The sequence below is a fragment of the Pelodiscus sinensis genome, chromosome 1 (genome assembly GCF_052426305.1).
Source record: "Pelodiscus sinensis isolate ZL-2025 chromosome 1, ASM5242630v1, whole genome shotgun sequence".
Classification (NCBI taxonomy): Eukaryota; Metazoa; Chordata; order Testudines; family Trionychidae; genus Pelodiscus; species Pelodiscus sinensis.
This window is the reverse complement of record NC_143052.1, coordinates 348,856,241-348,876,044: the sequence shown is the minus strand read 5'-3', so window position 1 is coordinate 348,876,044 and position 19,804 is coordinate 348,856,241. Positions and strand designations below refer to the sequence as shown.

At 46.9% G+C, this 19,804-nt stretch overlaps 1 protein-coding gene across 5 annotated transcripts in view; it reads right to left on the bottom strand.

Moving 5' to 3' along the window:
- The window catches only part of STIM1 (stromal interaction molecule 1), a 190,090-nt gene that overhangs the window by 103,355 nt on the left and 66,931 nt on the right, over window positions 1–19,804 (bottom strand). The window lies entirely within an intron of this gene.

Sequence of the window (19,804 nt, the reverse complement as noted above, 5' to 3'; positions counted from 1 at the left end):
GTAGGCAGATCTTTGGTCTAACCCAATATGGCCATTCTTATGAAAAAAGCACTGCAGCTGTTATCAGATTTCAAAAGTGCTTGGCCTGTGTCCCTGACTAGGGATGTTGGCAAGTAGTTGACTACTTGACTACCCGATAAGCATGAACTATCTCTATATGAGAGGCACCAAGGTGAGGAGGGACAGAAGCCAGTGCTGAGGGGAGCCAGCTTAAAAGCCAGCACTGTCTCTACGGTGTCACCTGTCCCCCACCCTGCTGCCTCTATCAGAGGCAGTGGAGAGGGATAGGGGAGGCTGCTGCAGCAGCAGCCCTTGTCCACAGGGCTCCCAGCAGGGAGCTGCCCTTTCCCTAGACAGGGGCTGCTGCCTCCAAGTAGGCCCTGTTCACGGCTGCTGGGGCTGCTGCCAGAGCAGCCTCTGTTCGCAGTGACCAGGGCTGGCTGTGGCCAAGGGCTACTGCCGAAGCAGCCTCTGCCCATGGCCAGCCCCAGCCACCATGAACAGGGCCTGCTGGACTTGGCACAAGCTGGGACCAAGCTTGTGCCTCTGCATTTTAAATGTAGTAAGAGCTGCGAAGCAGGTGGCTCTTGGAGCCAGAACTGCTCAGTCCCGGCTCTAGCTGGCTCCGGGAGCTAACCCTGCCATGGCTCTGCAGAGTAGCCCCTTATCAACTAATCATGTAATCAATACACATTGTATCAACTACACGATTAGCCAGTTAAACACAATTTAACATCCTTATTCTTGACCTAGCCCTACTCAAACCAAGATTTATTCTCCAGGCTTCCCACTCCTCTCTCTCCAGAGGGATGAAAATACAAATAAATTAACAGGCGCATGTAATTTCCCCAAGCAAGCGCTGGCTGCAATTCTGCTGCTACAGGTGCCCCCATGCCTGGCATGCCAGCATTTGCTACTGCAGGTAGTGTATTAGCTGTTCAAATGCCATAGTAAGCCAAGCAAGAACTACAGGTGACTAAGTGAGCATGGGAGATAAAACAGGATGGTGAGTCAGAAAGATGAATGAGCACTTGTACTTTTTTCACAAGTGCCTGTGTAAGGTATTATTGTGTACATGAGTTATGATCCAGCACCATATGATCACTAACCGTTAACTGGAAATACAAGTATCGGTATCAGATAAAGATAGATGACTGGGTCACATTGCATTGAATGGTCACTTGTAATTTACAAGAAATACAGCTGCCAAAGTTTCTGAGCCTAATGCAACTACAGTCATGAATGTCACTCATCCCAAAATATTCATCAGTGAGAAACTAGCTGCACTGCCATGCAGGGGAGAAGTCGTTTTCCTTGTGGGTGGGTATACCTTTAACTTCTGAGCTCAGTTGGATGTTGGCTTCTATGTGCACACTCCCCAAACTGGAAGGGACCTCAAGAGGGCATTAAATCCAGTCCCCTGCCCTCACAGCAGGACCAAGCACTATCTAGATCAGTGGTCTCCAACCTTTTTGCACCCAAAATCATTTTTTAAATGACAGAACAAGCCAAGATCTACCACCCTGCCGCTTCCTTGAAGCCCCGCCCTCTCTATTCTCCTCTCTATCATTTGCTATCCCCAACCCTTATACTGCTTTTTTTTTTCCCCCAATTCTTCTGTAGGAAGAAGTTTTTCCAACACTTGGCCTGTCTAGACTGGACCAAATGTCAGAAAAACCCCTTCTAAAAGAAGTGGAAGAACAAACGCATCCCTGGATGCAGAAGAGTTTTTCTGGGATCTCTCTGGAATCCTGAAAAACTCCTGCAGTCTAGCCATACCCTCATTGGGTTGAGACAGGATGTGTAGGCTCCGGGGTGGGAATGAGGGATTTGGGTGTGGGAAGGGGTGAGAGGTGCAAGCTCTGGGAGGAAATCTGGATGCAGGAGGAGGTGGATAAGGGAACGCTGGCTCGGGGAGGGGGCACCAGGCAGGGCAGTGTTAGGGTCAGATGTAGGATCAGGGTACTAAGTAAGCCACAGACTTCTGGATGTGAGGGTTCAGGAATTTGGGTTGGGGTATGTGAGGGGCTCAGGGCAGGGGGTTCCAGTGTATGATAGGCTCAGATGTAGGGTCTGGGGGAAAGGAGGGTGCAGGAGTGTCATGATGATGTGGCCAGATGGGAGCTTCGCCCCAATTGGGGGTTTGCTGGCCAGGTTTCATTTTCAAATAAAATACTATGTCAAACACAAAAAGTTTCTGCGTTGTCTTTATTTCTGAGAAGGGCAGGGAAGCTGTTTTGAGTCAGAGGTCACTGACTCACAGAAAAGTCAGATGGGGCCACACAAGTGAGATGCAAAAAAAAAAAAAAAACCTCCTCTAACCACCCCCCGCCAAGCTTCACTAATGTGGCCCCAACTGTGTTGGTGGGAGCAGGGGATATAGTACTGGGGAAAGGTGCTAGTGGGTGCTTCGGCAGGAGACAGGGTGCCAGTGGAGACAAAGTTCTGTGGCTGGGGGCAGGGGAGAGGGAACAGGGTGCCGGGAGGACAGGGGACAGGGTACCAGTGGGGACACGTTTCTGAGGTTGGGGAGAGGGAACAGGGGCTGGGGAGTGGGGAGAGGGAACAGAGGGTAGTGGGGGCAGAGAGTCCCCTGCACCCACCTCCCAGGATTCTTTCCCTCCCCCACCAGAGGCAAGCCGGTGTGTGCCTCCTCCAGGGCCAGCGCGTGCCTCTCATGACGCAGCCAAACCCCCACGCGTGCCTGCCCCATGATCGATTGGTTGGTGACCACAGATCTAGATCATCCCCAATAGATGTTTATCAAATCTGCTCTTAAATATCTCCAGAGATGGAGATTCCATAACCTCCCTAGGCAATTTATTCCAGTGTCTAACCACCCTGACAGTTAGGAAGTTTTTCCCAGTGTTTAACCTAACCTTTCTTGCTGCAATTTAAGCCCATTGCTTCTTGACCCATCATCAGAGGCCAAGGAGAACAATTTTTCTCACTCCTCCTTGTAACACCCTTTTAGATACTTGAAAACTGCTATCATATCCCCTCTCAGTAGTCTCTTTTCTAAACTAAACAAGCCCAGTTCTTTCAGTCTTCCTTCACAGCTCATGTTTTCTAGACCTTGAATCATTGTTGTTGCTCTTCTCTGGACCTTCTCAAATTTCTCCACATCTTTCTTGAAATGTGGTGCCCAGAACTGGACCTAATACTACAACTGAAGCCTACTCAGTGCAGAGTAGAGAGGAAGAACGACTTCTCGTGTCTTGTTCACAACACTCCTGTTAATGCATCCCAGAATCATTCGACACTCTCCGCACGGGACTTAACAAAGACCCCAGCTATCTTACACATTACAAAGATAGCTTCCCCAATTATCACCTCTAATACTATTAACTCACAGACATTTCCCCTTCCCCACCTCTAATATCATTAACTCACTGGCATTCACCTTCCTTCCCCCCCCCGCCCCTACATCCCCCTTCTGTTCTGTAATGTGATTTGTCCTTTTCATGTGTGTTCATTTTTTTTAAATTGTATCCTTTGGTATATATGGTTGTGACTATTTTCTTCCATTATTTGATCTGAGGAAGTGGGTCTGGCCCACGAAAGCTAATAAACCATCTTGTTAGTCTTTAAGTGCTACATAGTCCTGTATTTTGTTTCCGCTACACCAGACTAACACGGCTACATTTCTCCCAGAATCATGTTTGCTTTTTTTTTTTTTTGCAATGCTGTTGACTCACATTTAGCTTGCTGTCCACTAAGACCCCTAAATCCCTTTCTGCAGTTCTCCTTCCTACATAGTCGCTTCCCATTCTGTATGTGTAAACTGATTATTCCCTCCTAAGTGGAATACTTTGCATTTGTCCTTATTAAACTTCATCCTATTTAGCTCAGACCATTTCTCTAGTTTGTCCAGATCATTCTGAATGTTTACCCTGTTCTCCAAAGCACTTGCAACCCCTCCCAGCTTGGTATCATCTGGAAACTTAAAAAGCATACTCTCTATGCCATCATGTCAATCATTGATGAAGATATTGAACTGAACTGGTCCCAAAACATACCTCTGTGGAACCCCACTTGTTATGCCCTTTCCAGCATGATTGTGAACTGTTAATAACTATTCTCTGAGAACAGTTATGCATCCCCTTATAGAAGCCCCATCTAGGTTGTATTTCCCTAGTTTATTGATAAGAGGGTCATGCAAGACTGTATCAAATGCTTCACTAAAGTTTAGGTCTACCATATCCACCACTTCTCCCTTATCCACAAGACTTGTTATCCTATCAAAGAAAGCTATCAGATTGGCTTGACATGATTTGTTCTTTACAAATTCATGCTGGCTGTTACCTACCACCTTATTATTTTGTGAGTTGTTTAAAAAAAGCCTCATCCACCTCTTCTGCCTAGGTAGTTGGTCTGTAGTAGACTTTTACCATGACACCACCATTGTTTTTACTTCTTTTAACCTAACCCAAAGACTCTCAATAAGTCGGTCTCCTATGTCCATCTCCATCTCCTTCCCAGTACAGTACCTCAGAGAAGAAAAAACAAATCCCCAAGGACCCTGCCATGAAAAAAATGTCTTCTCAAATTAAGTAAGCAGCTCAGCCCTGCGCATATAAGCTATAATAAGGGTGTCTACACTGTGGGCTAAAGTCAAGTTAAGATATGCAACATGAACTACACTCATTACATAGCTGAAGTTTAAGTAGCTTAACTCAGCTTTTGGCACTGTCTACACAGCAGGAAGTCAAAGGAAAAACACTCTTCCTTCGACTTCCCTTACGCCTCGTTAAATGAGAAGTCAGACTAAGAAGCCTGTTATTTCAAAATTATTTCGAAATAATGGGCTTGTTGTATAGACATGCACTCTGTTATTTTGAAATAACATGAGTTATTTCAAAATAAGTGTGCAGTGTAGACACACGAGTGGTGTCTAAATATGGAATATTGGTCTATTTTTTCTTGATTTCCCAGTGCTGTGGGCTCTGCCAGACCCTTCTGGAACAGGGGATACCCCAAATACTGAGCAGCCTTTGGGAACATGAAATTTAACTTTAAAAAAAAAAAAAAGATTTCCACAGGTAAGCTTCAGGTGTAACTATAGTTTTCCTGAAATTTAGAAGTGGTCTACACTTAAAAATTAACCAACACAGTTCTATCAATCAATGGTGTGATTTACTACCAAGATAGCTACACAGGTGAAAACTCTACTATGTAAACCGTTTTATACCAATACCGTGTGTCCACACTAGAGGATTTTGACCGAATAACTAAACTGGTACAACTATACCTAGGGTAGTCAAGGTCTTCACTGATAATGTTTCCTTTGACCACAAATGGTAAGACATTAGAGTAAGTGCTTACCTCTAAGTTTCCCTTCTTTAACTAATAAGGTCTACAGATCTGTTACAAGGCATACTTCCATTCCACCTACTTACAACTTGGAAGCAGAACAAGATCGGTCAGTCACTAGCAACAAAAGCATGTCCCAACCACTGAAGTTCCCTCCAGTGAAGACAATGTCTAGAGCCATATGCTTAAATTCTGCTTTCCTACATTACAGAATGTGTTATTTTTCTTTAAAGGAAAATAATTTCTCCAAATGCAAAGCACAGGGACACATCTCCCAATTCCTAACAAAACAAACTTGAATATTTGGATATTTATTTTTGTTTCTATTCTGGATGATCCATTTGTCTCCAACATGGGCCAGATTTATGGACCTTATTTTTCAAAGGAAGGGAATTTTCAGGCAAAACACAGATTCCCCCTCTGCCCCCCAATTCTACACAGAGCTAGGGTCTACAGAACATTAACAATGGGATTTTCACAGCAACATGCCTTGAGTGCAGGAAGTTAGATCATCATTTAAATATGGACAACCAAAATGAAGTAACATCTATCCTGGACACTGAAGCATGGAAAAGACTTCTGCCAAAAAAAAGGCATCAGCTAATAAACAAATGATAGATTTATGTATTGATGGCTACATGGTCATCTACCGAGTCTCTATACAAGAGACATGACTTCTCTGCCCTGAAGTTATCAGTGCTACTACAAATTAGATTTTGTTGGTGCTTGACAGAAAGAATATTTCTTGAATTTACTTTGCAAGTGAGTTATATGGCAGATGTGAGGATGGCAAGTCAGAGAAAGCTTGCAACTTCATAAGCTCCTCTGATTGATAATATTAGTTATCAGGATGTCTGCTCTCGAGGATAGAAAGTATAATGATACTAGACATAGGTATGCAACTGGGGCAGTGCAGTAAGGAATAGAATGAGGTTCCAAACACTGAGGGGTTGGAATCGGGATAACTGACCTAAGGAAGTATTTAACGTCAGGGTTTCTACAGAACTTCCTTTTCCTTAACCATATTGAGAACATTAGAGTCCAACACATCATGGTACATATTGGTATGATAGCACTGTATTGTGGGATAGCTCACAGATGAGTTCAGGAAACTCTGAGGGGTGCCCAAGGAGAAGAAATGTGCAATGGATCTTCTTGGAGATCCTTCCTGTCCTGAACGCAAAGGAAGACAGATGGCAAAAGATTCTGAGTGTGAACTGCTGGCTAGGCCCTGGTGATAGGTAGAAGGTCAGCTGATACCTCTCATTTTTGGTGGGGGGAAGAGGGGTCTGATGCCACATGAGAGCTTTCAGGCCTCGCAATAACACTGCTCAGACTTGGCAGTCTGCAGATAGTGCAGCCACCATTCTTTCCAGTAAAGTATCATCCCCAGTTAGAAACAGTGAGACCCTGGCCCATAGGGGCAATTGCCATGTTTACCAATGATAGCAATATCAAGTTGAATTTGCATGGGTTCAAGCTGAGGAACCTTACATCCTTACAGGTTATGCAGCAGCGTGGTGGGAAGAGACCCTTTCTGCTTGCTTATTCCTCCACTTCCAGGCTGCTCTCCTTCCCACCACCTATGGCCCCACCACCGTCTGCCTCAAGTAAGAGGTGGAAGTCATCATGGCAGCAAGACATGGCAAACTGCAGCAGTATGTAGGAACAATAATCTGTACTTTGGACGGGTTGCTCCTCAGCGGCAGCCAGAGACAACAGCCCAGCAGCTAGGAAGCGCTGACCCACAGCAGTAGCTAAGGACTCAGATGTGCAGGCCAGAAGGGAAGACAGCTCAACACTTTGCTAGTCTTTCAGGTGTGGCAAGAAATTGTCATGTCATATCCTCCATGGAGCATGAGGAGACAAACAGCAATGGCTTGTCTTAGGCAGTCACTGATCTCTAACACGCTGTCACTGAACAGAATGCTCTGGCTGAAAGTCAATCTGCTGGGGGGGTTTCTATTTTGCTCTGTTTTGATTATATTATATATGTAATTTGATCCCACAATGCTGATTTGGACAGCAAGCCTTCCTACCCTAAAGAGAAAAAACTCCTGTTCTTTTAAATGTTTCCTCTCTTTGGAGCAACATGAACCAGCACAGCTCTTTGGCTTGGACATTTTTTTTTTCTGTGTTAATCTGCTGTGCTGCACTCCGTGAAGCTGAGCGGGGGAACCGGATGCTGATTTTATTTATAACCTCTCTGAGAGCTTGCCCCTACCACCCTGCCTCAGAGGAGGGAGTGGATTTGGGCTCAGATATGGCTCCAAATTATTTTTTGAGACATTAGTGATCCTCCCTGCTCTCAGATGTTGGCGTTAGTGTCTTCTCTCCCCAAATGAGGTTTATGGGTCCTGCAAGGAAAGTACCGGAGTTTAACAATGAGCTTTATTCCTTTCAACTGTTTGGGTATCATGGGCCAGATGGGCTTGCATTTCCTCTGGATGCTGAGATGTGAGTAGCATGAGCCTGCTGTAGAGATGGCAGGAACTTGGCCCAAAAGTTCCTTATTGCAACGGTGACCAGACCATATTTTCAGAACCAAAAAATGGGGACATGCTGCTAGCCACACTCCAATTAGCCACTCCTACCTGTCACATGAAGTCTCACCCCTGGAGGTAGTACTTCTAGGGTCAAGATGGACACATGACCGGAAGTAAAGGGTGTCATGTGACACACCCCCCCCCCCCCGAAGAACTTCTCCCACTGTCCTCAACCAATAGGGATGGAAGAGGACGGATGGGCCCACAAGGGAAAGAGCGAAGCTTCACCTATCCTCCCCACTGCCTCTAGTAGAGGGGGGCAGGCAGCACACAGAGACAGTGCTGGGAGGAACTGTCTCTTGCCTCCTCATAGAGGCAGCAAGGAAAGGAGGAAAGCAAGTACTCAATAGTCTACTTGACTACAGGCAGTCCCCGGGTTACGTACAAGATAGGGACTGTAGGTTTGTTCTTAAGTTGAATCTGTATGTAAGTCGGAACTGGCGTCCAGATTCAGCTGCTGCTGAAACTGATCAGTTTCAACAGCGGCTGAATCTGGAGGCCAGTTCTGACTTACATACAGATTCAACTTAAGACCCCCAGGCATCCCCAAGTCAGCTGCTGCTGAAACTGATCAGCGGCTGATTCCAGGAAGCCCGGGGCAGGGGCTTCCTGTAGTCAGCCACTGGTCAGTTTCAGCAGCAGCTGACTTGGGGACACCTGGGGCAGAGCAGCTGGGGTGCTGCTGGGTTGGTCCAGTGGTGCCCAGAGCGGCGCTACGGGACCAACCGGCAGCGCCCCAGCTGCTGTACCACAGGCGTCCGGAGCAAAGCCGCGGAGCACGGGGGCAGCGGGACAGCCCAGACGCGCCGTGGCTATCCTGCTGCCCTCGGGCTCCGTGGCTTTGCTCTGCTTTGCTCCCCGTCCCCCTGGTCTGCAGACCAGGGGGACGGGGAGCAAAGCAGAGCAAAGCGGCGGAGCACGCAGCCAGCTGACAGCCCAGACACGTCTGGGCTGTCCGCTGCCCGCGTGTTCCGCCGCTTTGCTTCCTCTCCCTGGTCTGCTGGAGACCAGGGAGAGGGAGGGCCCCGTTCGTAACTGCGGATCCGACATAAGTCGGATCCGCGTAACTCGGGGACTGCCTGTACCTTATAAGCTTTTCCTTATCAGGTAGTCAACTACTCCCTAACATCTCTAGTCCAGGGCTTCCCATTAGGCCAGATTTACTTTTCTGGGGTTCCAGAGTCAGTAGATTTTATGGACCCTCTTAGGCCCTGGGGTGGGGACAAAACAAGGGGTTCAGTGTGCAGGACAGGGCTGTCAATGTGTGGGATAGGGATGTGGTGCAGGATCTCTGAGGGAAGTGGGGAGCAGAAGGGAGAGAGGTTGCGAGGTCCAGGTGGGAGGTAGGGTGCAGAGGCAGGCTGAGAGTAGTGGTTTCTGGCCAAAAGGCAGTGTGCAGAGGGGGCTGAGGTAGGGTGTCTGGCCAAGAGAGAGGGTTCAGGAACAGTCTGGGGGTAGGGTTTCTGGTCAAAGGAAGGTGTCTGGCCAGGAGGGAGGGCACTGGAGGGGGCTTGGGGCAGGATGTCTGGCCAGGAGAGAGGGTACCAGAGCAAGGGAGGATACAGAGTCTGACCAGGGGGGAGGTGCAGGAGCAAGGGAGGGTGTCAGAGCAAGCTGGGAGTGCGGGGTCTTTACAGGGGGAATAGAGTGAAGGAGAGGGATTGAGGTGCAGGTGTCTGGGCATGACAGAGGATGCTTACCGGACTTTGCTCCCTGTTGCAGTGGGGAAAGCCTCCACAGAGCGTGGCTAGTAGAGAGAAAGTGCCCATGCAGGCACTAAGCATGAGCAAGTGCCTGTCCTGCCTGAGAGCAGTGCTGGGCTCAGGGACTGGCCAGAAAGAAGAGTGCCAGGGCAGGAGGGGACTCACTTGCCGCTGCCCATGTAAGAGCAGTTTGAGACAGCTGCTGCCCAGGCCTGCAGAGCTGGTGCTGGCTCCTGGCGGGGTGAAGCTGCGAGGTGCTAACCCGCAGGTGGGTGGGAACAGAAACCATGCACCACCGAAAGACTGCTCCGACCAGCAACGCTCCAATGGAGCCACCTATGCGCTCTGCAGCAGGGAGAGAGGAGGATGTTGCCACAAGGAGCAGTGACAGTGCATGGCCTTGGTCGCTTCTTTCCGCACGCCGGTGTCCCCTCAAGAAGTGAAATGACTGGTGAGGCTTTCCAGGATATTTCACTACTTGATGGGGATACTGGGACAGAGTATTTAAAAACAAAACCATCTGGGACGTATGGTCACCGTACTTACTGCCTTTTCTGGAGGAGGCAATTGCCTTGACCCATCATCCACTGTCCTCCCACCAGCTGCAGCCTGAGCAGAGCTAGCCAAGGGATTCAGACTCTTTCTGCTGCTTTCTGGCTGTTTCGCCTCAGGGAGATTGGGATTGGACGGGGGGGGGGGGGAGAGATGAGGCTGCTTACCCCAGAGCCAGTTCTTTCCCAGTCCCAAGTGCCTCTTTCCTGCCCAAAAAGGGGAAGGCTGAGGCAATGCATCTGGACTGAGCTGAGGGGAAACCGTCCTCTGCCCACAAAGAATGTGAAAGCAGGAGACCGAGACCCTTCCGTCTGCCTTTGGCTTTCTTTGGTCTAGCTTACTCCCTGAAAGCTGCCGAAACACCACAGCCACAGCAAATGCCAAGGAAGGGTACAGCCCTACACGGATATAAAATTTGTATCCATAGCTGAGTTGCATCTACAAACCTGGTCGTCAGACATAAAAAAAAACAGCTATTTGCAGCTATGCAGGCTCTACAGAAGGGGAAACAGAGCTGACAGGATAGTCTGACAGGCCAACAGCCTGGAACACAGCTGGAAGTGGGGCTGGCACATTACTGAGCCAAATTTTTAGTCGGGACTTTTATTTCAAAGTCTGGATCTTCCCATAGAAAAGCTCTGGAGCAGGGAGAGCAAGGCGAGCGGCTGGCCACAGGGGAGGCGGATAAAATTACATGGAACTGGCATTTCCTTGCTGCTGGAGACTGACAGGTCTGGGTCTGCTCCCAAGCGGCAAACAGGCTGAAACAGGATCCATTTTAACATGACCCTTAGCATGATGCAGCAAGTGACATAAGGGGGAAGGGACTGTGCAGTGGGTTACTCCTTGAAGGAAGATGAAAGGGTGTAGATTTTATTGACCACTTTCTTAGCCATTTGTAGCAGAGACACTTACATCCCGTCAAGCACAGTAAATGAACATCAGATTTGGACCGGATTACAAGTGCACTGCTAGCAGAGGCACCAAGTATTGGAGGCCCTATAGGAGCAGACAAAGCACAGCATACACTAGATGCTAGGTGCCCAAACACCCACCTCAATTTAGGAAATGTAGTTTGAAGGCAGGTACTTGTAGGATCGTCAATCACTGTAGCATAAAGTCACCTTGCAGCCATTGCTGAATCTAGCACAGCCACTTTGTGATAAGAGTATATTAACTCCATTTCTTAGTTGTGAAATGGGGGCACCAAAAGATTAAATGATTCACCCAGAACCACACAGGAATTCTGTAGCAGATCCAGACACTGAATCCACATGTCACAAGTCCACAGCAAAAAGCCATCCTCTCTCTCCACTCTGAAGTGCTCCGGAAGCTTCAGATCCTGTTTCCATTATCCCTCAGATTGTCCCCAAAAGGTACTCAAGAGACCTGCTCCAGACTCTGTACTAGACATTCGGATTGCTATACTTAGGGCAGGTCTACACTACAGAGAAGAACATTGATCATCCAGAGGTCAATCTTCTAGTGTTAGATTTAGTGGGTCTAGTGAAGATCCGCAAATCAAACACTGAGGGTAGCCCGCACTGGCATCCTGTACTCCTCATTCTGGGAGGAGTAAGGGAAGCCAATGGGGGGGTGCGCTCCCAGCGAGCTTCTGTAATGTAGATGCTGCGGTGGCACAGCTTAAGGTAAGCCAAATTCAGCAATGCATTTTATGTAGCTGGCTGGCGTACCTTAAGTAGACCTGCCTGGTGTAACAGATCAGATAGAGACAGCAAATGGGACGGAGGTAAGGGGTACTTCAGAACGGCAGCATCACACAGTTGAGCCAAGGATCAGCTGTGTGACTGCCACTTTGAAACCCCAAGGTGGCATTTCAAAGGGGCAACCGCCACACAGCTAATCCACGGCTCAACTGTGCGGCACTGCCCCTTTAAAACTCCGAAGCTGTGGAGCCCAAGGTCACCAGGGGACTCCCCAGCTAACCCTGGGTTCTGCACGGCATTTCCCCAGAACCCTAAGTCAGCTGAAGAGTCCCCAGCGGAATCCGGGATCAGTTGGGGAAGTCCCCAGCGGAACCCGAGTTTCGTGCAAAACCTAGGATTAGCTAGGGAGTCCCCAGCTGATCCTGGGTTCCACTGAAATGCCGCCCAGAACTGGGGTCAGCTGGAGAGTTCCCCACTGACCCTGGGCTCCATGGCTTTGAAATGCACAAGAGCCCCCGCTGAGGACTCTTGTACATTTCAAAGCTGGCATCCATGACTACTTGACCAGTCAGTTAACCACAATTTAACATTCTTATATGGCATCAAAACATTTCACTCCAGATCTTTCATTTATTCACTGGGGGAAATGGTTTTGAAGGGGAATTTTTTTTAGTGGTTGTTAAAATGCAGGTTCTCTTAATTTTCATCCATGAGCTCCTGTTATCGCTAATAACATTTGAAAAGCGGCCTTCATACCATTACAGTCGATTGCCTCCAACAACAATTATAATCAAGGCAGTCACTGGGATAGGATTACATGGCAACTTAATTCACTTTTAAGAAACATGATTTATGTGATTCAGTTTATTAATACTGGAACTGCATCCAAGAAATATACTTACCGTTGAGAGTAGAATTTTTAAAGAATTTTACTCAATTTGAGCAAGGCAACACCAGCTTAACTTCTCTCCTCAGCAGCCCCCATAGAAGTAATAATACGCTGCTTTTCTTCAGGGCCTTTCAGATGAGAATATTAAAAGTGATTGATAAACACTAACAAAGGCTCAAAAGAGCCTTGTAAGGGAAGAAGGGATCGTTCCTATTTTAAAGCTGAAGAAAGTGAAGCTGAGGATTTCTGGTGTATAAAATGTCACATAGCAACGAGCTGAGAACTGGGAAAATATATGCCAGTGGCTCTCCTCCTTCACAGACCTACTGTACCCCTTTCAGGATTGTAATCGGTCTTGAGAATCCCCAAGTTGCACCTCCATTTTGTAAAGTACTTGCTTACAAAATCAGACCTAAAAGTACAGAAAAGTCACAGCACACTAATACTGAAAAATTGCTTGCTTTCATTTTAACATGTCATTAACAGAAAACATCAACAGAATATAAATATTGTACTTACATTTCAGTGTATAGTCTATAGAGCAGTATAAATAAGTGATTGTGCTACGAAAGTTGAGTTTCGACTGACTTCACTGGTGTTTTTATGTAGCCTGTTGTAACACTAGGCAAATCTATAGATGAGCTGATACACCCCAGAAGACTTCTGCATATCCCTAGGGATCCACTTCCCCCTGCCTGAGAACAACGGTCCTAGGAATCCTTATATTAAGCCCCCAGCTCTAGTAACCACAGAATACCCTTCACAAAGTGGTGAGAGTAAGATGCTGCACTTCCACTGACAATACAAACTATTAAACTACCACTTTACCTTGGACAAAGCTGTCCAAAAGGATCTGAAACACATACGCGCGCACACCTGCTATAGTTCTGCAGGATGAATTTCCCAAATGAACTGAGCATGGGGCATTTTAGCAAATTACTTATTTAAACTTGGGAGCAAGAAGTCAGGGGGAGTTGCATCTGAAGAGCTGCAAAATCCATACCCACATAATGGCCAGTTTTCAGACAATGTAATATTACACCTATGCTACATGAGCAAGGGTGGTAGAACTGGATGCATAACTCGATGTGTCTATATGATAGGACAAGACAAGGGAATTAAGTTCTGCTTATAATATAGAAATTAACAGCAGCTTGCTGAAGCTTCAGAAATAATGCTATCCACGTATAAAAACGGTTCATTTAAAGCTAGTGACAGGGCAATCTTATCTCTGAAATTACGTGAAGGAGGATGAGCACTTCAGAAGAACAAACACTGAAGACCAGCATTGTAAACTTTATTGCCCCTTCAGAAGCAACACTCACAGAATCCACCTGCCACTTTCCAACCAAATGTCTGCTTTGGCCTGCCTCCGCCTCCAACGATTTCACCAGGCATCACGCAGCAGTCATTCCCAGCGCCTGTCATTTCTTTCTTTAGATTGTCGGTGATCTGAAGGCAATACGACGCTTTAAAGAATGGTAGCTTAGTGGATTATCTGCTCCATATATTACAGGAGTAGATTCTGCTGTATAGTTGCAGCTGTGTCAGTCCCACACAGGATATTAGAGAGGGAAGATGGGTGAGGTAATATCTTTTATTGGTGACAGAGAAGCTTTCAAGCAACACAGAGCTCTTCAAGTCTGGGACAATGGTGGACTCTAGCAGCCAGAGACGCTGTTACACAAGAAAACCAAGTTTATTTTTTTTAAAATAAAACTTTTTGGGCCCTCCTCCATTTCTCTTCATGTCTATCAGTCTCTATTTTTTATTCCCCAAAATCATGACAATTAAGATCGGGTTCTTAAAATGCTGAAGTTGACCAGGATTAGGACCAGTGCCAAAAAAACAAAAAAGACAAAATGCTCCCCTACCCTTCCCACCCTGTGGTAACGAGAGTGCAGTTTCATACTGCAGAAGTCACCCAATGGAAAGTGACAGGAACAAAGAACGTTCTTTAGGGCAGGAGATCCCAGCAGCTGGTAAGGTGCTAAGGGCACTGCCCAGTTAAGACAAACTGCAGGCATGACTACAGTTTTCTTTTTCTTTAAGTGAGTTTAATTCTGCTGAAATAGGTCACAGGGCCAGACCAGGAGACAGACACTCTCCATTTGTCCCAAAAGAGCAGGAATCAACAATGCATGGTTCTCCCCCACTCCTGCAGATGTACCTTCACAGTGAGCTGGAGGGATCCCTCTCAAGAGTGTTCTGTCTCCCTGCCCTACGCTAGTCAGGGTTTGTCTGCTAAAACTACCTGCAGGGAAGATAAGCCGTGCTGGTTATGCTGACCCTGACATCTTTGCCCTAGAATTTATACAGGCCCCACATGATTCTGCCTAAGCCAAGACACTGTAAGATGGTAGTTAGAATCTCATCGGGATCACCACCGACCAATGATCTAGAAGTGGAAGGCTCAGTATTCCCAAGCAATCATAGCCCCGTGACTGATTTGTTGTTAAATTCCTGCAATTTCTTTCCTGCGAGTTCCTTCCTTTAATGGTATTGTAGTGGGGAACAGTGTCTTCTGAGCCAAAGTAGCTATTTTCAAAGTGACAAAGTAATGAATTGATTGATCCTCCTCACACGGAGAAGTCATACAGCCAAAGCCCAAGTGACCATGATACTGAAAGCACAGAAGTCATTTTCCCTGTCTCTCCACAGTCCCAGAAACTCACATCGCCTAATTTCCATTGTAAAACGAGTGATTTATCGTGGCCAAGGGCAAGATATAGTCACAAAGGTCATGGATTCTGTTACCGGACCTCTGTGACTCTGGCTGCAGCTGTCAGCAGCAAGGCTGTGGCCATGTAGTCCAGTTCAGCCCCGTCCCGCAGCAGCTTCCGTTGGGGCCAAAGCCCTGCTGTGTGTCTTCACCCCACAGCTTCAGCTGGAGATGTGCATGGCCCCCACTCCCTGGGCTGTGGTGGGGGCTGGAGTTGAGACTGTCAGTCCCCTATATGGGGCTCCAGTTGTCATTCCTTCCCCACACCTAATCCCCCCCATTATTTTTAGTGAACGTCACAGACAGCTCACAGCTCCTGTAAATTTCTTTTTATCACTGAGACTTGTCCATGGCTTTTACTAAAATAACCATGCTGAAATCTTAATCTTAATGACATCAAATGATTTTAAAAAAATGAAAATGGAGGGAGGGCAGCAAATACAGCAACACACATTTCCAAAAAATACAAATCTCGACACCTAGCCATATTGCATTACTCTGTGTAAGACTAGATGAGAGAAGATGGAGGATCAGCCCACTCTTGAAAGGTACTTAAGCAGGTATGTTGTTTGCACCACTGAAGCAGCGCATTCTTATTATGTTATGGTGAATTTCCATCTCCTCCACAGGAGGTATTGGGACTGGGAGGAGAACTCATTATTACTCCAGACACTGCAAATCATTTTTCTGGTACAAGACATGGTTCTCACCTGAACACAGCAATTTAATAACCGGATCAGATTAGAAGCTGAAAGAGATTGTTTCACGTTTGTGTAAAGTGGCCGTACCAGACTCATGAGAAATTTGTCCTGTTCTTTCTGTTAATCTTCTTGGAAGTACATTCATTACCAAGGTAGAAACAGCAGGAGTTTGAGGATTGTTTATTAAAAGGGGTGACAGGTTTCATTTAAGCATTAATACTGTACATAAATCAAGTACTTTATTTCCAGGCAGATGCCCTTAGCCACTTGAGTGTGAGCACTTTTCTGGACTGAAAAGCTTTTCTTTTGAGCAGCCACATCCCCCGCTGCACACCATAATCAGAAGCATTTCCCAACCATCAGAAGAGTGAAACAGTCTCCCCTAATGATACACCTACATTAAAATGAACTGCATACAGCCTGGTCACAGCTAGTCTGGATCACTCTGACCCCATCCCTGCTTCCCACTGGCAGCCCCCATCTGAGATCAAGTGTGTCTGTTTTTTTGGTTTTTTTTTAAACTCACTTGGTAACCCTACCTCTAGGACTTCTATGCTACCTATGCCAACTCTCTCAGACTCAACACAGTGAGCTCCAATCTGATCTCTCTCACACTGGTGTAAATTAGAAGTAAACGGAAGTTACTTGTTTCACACCACTGCAATTCCATTCAGTACAAACAGAAATCAGGTCCTGACCTACAAGGCCCTACGGCCCAACCTACGCTTAAAGGTTCAGGGATGCCCAGAGTACCACTGCAGGACACTCCAGGTCACAATACCAGTGAACAAGCTCTGTGAACATTATGCAGATAGAGGAACGCATGCAAAACCCACAGGGCCCAAATCCTGAAGCCTCCACTCATGCTGAGTGACACGGTAATCATTTAAGCTGTTCCACTGCCACCAGCTGGACTACACACACACGCATTGCCCTAGGTGAGTAAGGGGTGCAGAACTGAGCCCTTACTCATCTGCATTCCTTGTATTCTAGCCACCTACCTGCTTCCTTCTAACAGACAGGAAGCCTAAACTTAGGAAGCAACCAGAGCCAATAGTGCGTGACACAGTTGCAATACTGCTGCCTTTTTCAGCCAAAACACAGGGCAACATTCAAAGCTTTCCTTAATACAGCCAGAACCCTCCCTTCGCAGCACTAATTCCCCAGGCCTGCAAGTCTAGCCATTTATTTAGGACCTTTGACTTGCTCCTAACAGCTACCCTAACAGCCTCAGCTTCTTCATCCAAGAACTTGCTGATTTTCTTTAAAAAAATCCCCTCTCCTCCCTCCCTACCATCTCTTGCAACACATTCGCCTCATTCTGCATGGTCATCAACAGTGAGGTTTCCCAATCACTTTCTTCTCTAACCCTGCCATATGCCTCCTCGCTTGACTTCCTCCCACTTACTAATGTTGGATGCCCTCCTCTCACCACTCCTCATTAACCTCTTGCTCTCTCTGGCCCATAACCCTCTCAGTAATGGCATGCCGAGTTCTCTCTCCAGCCTCAAAAAAACCCCCACACATTTTGTGCAGCACCTATATTTCCAGTTATCACCTTCTCTCTGTTCCTTCTTGCACTGCAACACCCACTTGTATCACCTCTAACTGTTGCCTTGAGCTCTTTTCCTCCAGCATCAGTTTGGCTTCTGTCCACTCCATGATTCTTAAGGAGCTCTTCCAGGCCAAATTTCCAGACACCTACACAGAGGGCCAGGACCTCACAGGGATTCTCCAGATGTGGAGATGGCCCTCCTCAGACTTTGCCCACACCACCATGGTGATGGGGGAGACCCCTTCTATAGACTTTTCTACAAGGCATGTTAGCATATAGTCATTTAAACAATTAACCGCTAAGCCTGGACTTATCGGTTAATCCAAACAACTACCCACACTCCACTTGCCACTGCCTCTGTATCGGTCAGCTCCCCATGAGTACCAGATCCTGCAGCATCGCCTCCCCCTCCTCCCCCCAATGCTACTGACTCTGACAGAGGCAGCAGCATAGAAGCGAAGGGAGGCAGGCAGGAGCCGGTACATGTGGGAAGCCCGTTTTCAAACTGGCTCCTCATGCTATCAGCTCCCAAAGAACTTTATCTGAGGCAGCAGAGGGGGCAGGCAGGAGCTGATACACGTGGGGAGCCGGCTTTTAAACCAGTTCTCCATGCGTGCCAGCTACACAGAGCCGCCTGCCCCCACTTGCTGCCTCCCACAGAGGCGGGGGGTCAGGCAGGATGCCAGAGCAGCCCCTGTCTTCGGGGAGCTCAGGCCCCCATGGAGAGGGGCTGCTGCCACAGAGCAGCCTCTCTCCACCCAATGATGCCAGTGCAGCCTCTGTTCGCAGGGAGCTTAGGCCCCCTGTGGACAGAGGCTGCTGCTACCTTTGTATCAGAGGCAGAAGCGCAGGGGTGGGAGGCAGGGGCCAGTCTGAGAGGAGAGCATCACATAATCGTGCAACAGCTAAGATGTGGTTTGGTTACATGATTATTAAGGTATCAGAGGGGTAGCCGTGTTAATCTGAATCTGTAAAAGCAGCGAGGAGTCCCGTGGCACCTTATAGATTAATCGAAGTGTTGGAGCATAAGCAGTCGTGGGAAAAGACCCACTCTCCTCGCAGCTTCTGCATGATTATTAAAGATATCCAACATCCCTATTTTGTACTAGAAGGAATGATACACAGCCAAATTAGTTGCAGGCCATTAGAGAGGTTCAAACCTGTGTATCTAATTTACCCACATCTATATCTATTTTAAATTCATATGAATTTAATGCCCTTGAGGGCGGGGGGCTGGACTCGATGACCTCTTGAGGTCCCTTCCAGTCCTATTATTCTATGATTCTATGAAATGTCTTCAGTTCCAAGGATTACGTCATGTTTGCTTTGGGCTGTGGGTGCAAAATTGTAAAGTTGCATATATATAAAAAACACACTTTGCCCAATCTTAGTAGTTACGAGATTGTTTGCGGAAGTGAAACAGCACTACTAGCAGAGCAGTCACAGATTTTACCATCCGGTGCAGGACGGAATGGGTGAGTCTGAATAATTACAATGTGGGTAGCTCATAACAACTTGGGTACTTGGACTGACGATCTTTTCCCCCCCTTTTCTGTTGAAAAGATCAGAAAGGAACGCTTCATAGTTCTGGTATGTGCAGAGTAAAACGGATTTCAATTACAATTTTAAAAAGGCCTCCAGCCAGCATGAATGCTTATCAACCAATGCTCTTTCGTAGAAGAAACATCCAGATAACATTAACCTGACCTTGCTACTTTTATTCAAGGAGGGTAAAGTTGTTAGTAACTCTTATAATAATTCTGCCAATATTATATGGAGAAAACAGAAAGCTCAATAATCCAGACAAGAGTAGATAGGAAAGATCAGATAACTGACAGTGTTGCAAGTCCTGGCAAAGCCAATACAGAATGCTAGAGGACTTAGATGTCAGAACAAATGCGTTCCAGTTGCTAAAAGAAACAGGTTTCCCCCGACCCTTCCCTGCAAAAATGGCTGCTAGCTCAAGTTGCTTCCATTGGGTTTCAAAGATACTGATATTTAACATTTCTTCAAACTAAGAAGGAGAACAGTAACAAAAGATTCTCTGTAACTAAGTCCCATTAAATTCAGCCAAAGGAAGTAACCTATGTTGTAATTAAAGACCTGAGCATTTTTCTTTACTTCACATGGCCGGAATTAGCAGTGGTGACCACAGC